The 3594-nt window shown below is 38.8% G+C and overlaps 1 long non-coding RNA gene across 1 annotated transcript; it reads left to right on the forward strand.

Annotated features, from left to right (window-relative positions):
- The first annotated feature begins 1552 nt into the window (after nt 1-1552).
- LOC149150344 (uncharacterized) lies at nt 1553-1956 on the forward strand. Its single transcript, XR_016263552.1, has 2 exons — nt 1553-1729; nt 1839-1956. It is a non-coding gene; the product is annotated as an uncharacterized LOC149150344 (long non-coding RNA).
- The last annotated feature ends 1638 nt before the right edge of the window (nt 1957-3594 follow it).

The raw sequence follows: 3594 nt of genomic DNA on the forward strand, positions 1-3594 counted from the left end.
TGCAGCATATTTTTTTTTTTAGTTTGCTTCTATGAATATTATGTTATTTTCATGCCTTCTTCCATGAATATTCTTGTATTTTTCTTATAATACGCGTTCTTTTGGTTTTGATGTGTAGAACTGTTGTTGCATTTTGGCAATTTCTGAGTTCTTTCGGTGCACCGAAATTTGTTTTTAAATTTTATTGGGATTCTTTAGGTGCAATGAATAACCTTTTGTTCGCAAATATTTGATATGCAGAAAATCATATGTTGGGAGAACTGAATGTAAAGGAAATATGATTCAGAAAATGAAATCGAGTTACAGATATGTATGGATGTAGCTTCTCTTTCCTTGATTTCTTTGGAAATGGTTCAGCAATTTCAATCTCTTCATGCTTGAGTTTAGTGTATAACCTTTTGTTTGCAAATATTTTAGATGCAGACAATCATACGTTGGGAGAACTAAATGGAAGAAATGCAGAAACACCGGTGGCTATAGGATTCACAAAATGAAATCGTCGAATTACAGGTATGTGAATAGTTTTGCCACAGCTCCATGTATCTGTTGGTTTTAATTAATTCATTTTTGGATTAATAAAGGATTTATTCGGCCTCTTAGTCATTTAATTCATCTATTCTGTGTTAATTTTATTGTTAGCTTAACTCATTCGGCTCTTTTTAGGAATTAACCTAGGCATATTATTTCCTTATTTAATTAATATTTCTTTAAGATGTGGAGGTTTAATGTGCCTCTAGCTGATTTATGGATCTCCTTTAAATCTAAATCCACCTGTATTATCGAGTTACTGATCTGCATAGGCTTGTAATTTAACTGGCTCTCTTCATACCATCTTCGAATGAATCACTATCATGATTTGCTGACTTTGGCTTGTGCGGGCAACGCCATCCTCGGCTTCTTGACGGCAAATTTCTGGGTTTATTTGATACTTCGTCTATTGACAGAGCCCATGGGTCCCTCCAGAAGAGATCCAGTAAGCATGTCAGCTCTCTGCTTGTCACGACTCCATGACAACTACCAAGTAAAAAAAAAAAATTTAATTAACTCTTCTGGGCATACATATACCCATATGTGTACAACACCCATGTCGATCCATATGCATGGAATTTGATTTTATTAAAAAGTCTGCTACCAACGTTTACAAATGAACATGGCTACGTTACTATGGTGTCCAACCCGTTGATTAATGTCATAATGTTTATCTGTTAATCCTAAGTCAAAGGCTTGCTTACTTATCAACTCTGGCGCCAAGTGACTAAGCCGTGTTAATCACCCTCACCTACCTCTGCCAGGTGGCTAGCACCGTGCAGAGGCCATGTGAGGTGTTGGGATTCCCGCGGTGTTTAGCGCGCCAAGTCTTTTGGTTGATTGATGGCCCGGATCAGTTGCCCAGATCCAAGGGCTCACAGCGAATGAAGGGTTTTGGGGCTTTTATAAACCCTCCCACCGGGGTTTTCGGTTCCATTTGCATCTGGCTGAGCCGCACCTTGCTCTGTTCGTCTGTCCTCCATGAATCGATGAGCACCCTGCAGCATCCTCCAGATATTCAACTTCTATTACGTGCCAACTACTGGTTATTTGCACTGATTCGTTCATATGGTTATATTTACAATCTTATTATTTCCTGGAACTGTTATGTTCTGAGCTAACTCGTTTACAATCCTTGCACATGTATTCGATTACTTGTCAACACTGCTCGGAGATGGGTATGCTTCTCCGGCACATCCAGGTACTTGTCCATACGTTTTCTCAGCTGGAAACATGGTTTATTTTGTTATAAGGTTTGAATCTACGGATACCTGGGCTATTTCCTCACGGCAGTCTGTTTTAATGGCCAGGGTTCTATTTTCGACCAACCCTGGTTCGAATCCAGGACGGCTTCTCCTTTTTGAGCATGCAAATGGGGTTAGTTATCCTCTCGGCATTTGCCCGGTTCCAACCACTGTTTGTCTGAAAGTTCACGGCCCTCTGCTGGAACTGTAAACCGAGAATGTCATAAGGTTTCCTGTTAGTTTGTTTATGTTATTTGTCGAGAGGGTCTTTAAATTTACTTTTCCCCAAATGTTGAATGAGTTTCCGGACGGCCAAGAGCCTCCTACAGTTCTTTGTATTTTGAATATAAACACTGTTCTATTACTCGCAAGAGTTTCTTACAGCACTCTGTATTTTTGTATACTCATGCCGTTTTGACACCCGAAAGGGATTACTGTTATATACCACAAAGGAATGGATTTGGGTTCGCATACTTTGTCCATGGTTTGATATTTAAACTGCATGTATGATCTTTGTTTTTGTTATTCGACATGTATAAGTTTATCAAGGGTTTCGTCCCCTCGACTCACATGCATTTTACAATCGAATTCGTCTATTCGACTTGCAGTTATATCGTCTCAACTGTTATTACCTTCTTATGGTTATACAGTGCTCACCACGCACAGGTTCATTACCACTTGCTTAACTTAGGGTTTGATCTATTTATTTGGGGTTTAAGGTCTCAACGCCTACCTTAGGTAGCGGCGACTGGACCACCGGCTATTCCTTATACGGTTAAATGCATGGTGGCTTTGCACCATTAACGGCTTGTCCTTGATATTTATTCAGCTGATAGTGTTAGCTAGATTACTATGTACTGTTTCCTCACATAGATTTTTATGCATGTTGACATGCCGCTGCATTGTTCTTCACAAGGGTTTGAATATAACCCTCGCACAGAGTTTAGTACATTCTTGATACAGTTTATGCTTTGCTTACGAACACTGATATATTATGAACATTGTTATGTTGTCATTCCACCGTGTGTGCTTGTTTCCGTCGCACCACGGTCCGGCTATTCTGTTACATATTTGCTTTCAAATGTATTCTAAAGTTGTCTTATGCTGTATTCGGTTTCTACTTATCACCCAGGTCTCTGCCTCGGGATTTGCATACAGTTAGACATAATAACATGTTCCCGTATGTTGCATATATCAGTTTACATTTACATTGAACAACAGGTCCTTATTCTGTGTCGACAACGATTTCTAGTGCTCAGTTTATAAAGAAGATTGTTTTCGATTCTTTAAATCACCATGTAATTATTCTGCCTATAATTCATTTATCTCTGTTCTTTATAGGTAGAAACATCACCTTTCATTCTGCGACACTATGGGTTTATATAACAGATAACCTCTGTTCTGTTTTGTTTAAGTACCCAATTCAGATGTTACTAAGGACTATTTTATATATATATATATATATATATATATATATATATTCTTGCATCTCAGAATGCAATGACTTAGATTACTGGATTTCCTTCTAAACGCAGTAACTAATTTCAGAGATATAATCTAATAAATAATGGCAATTACTGGTGAATAATGGTGTATAACTCGTACCTGGATTTCCAGCTACAAGAGTATTGCTCCAAAAGTTCACCTGCACCTTACATATTTGCTCTTAACCACCCAGCCATGAGATCCATCAGTTCATTGGATTCTCCCCCCGAGCTGTCCTGCAGGCCTACAGCCCTCAACAAGACTCCAGCACCTTAGTGCCCAGGTTATCTGGTCCTCACCAGACTTAACCCACTTTCTTTTCTTTTTCTTTTTCTCT

This window comes from Pinus tabuliformis, chromosome 9, assembly GCF_031772625.1.
Source record: "Pinus tabuliformis cultivar Carrire ecotype Pingquan chromosome 9, CPIR1, whole genome shotgun sequence".
NCBI lineage: Eukaryota > Viridiplantae > Streptophyta > Pinopsida > Pinales > Pinaceae > Pinus > Pinus tabuliformis.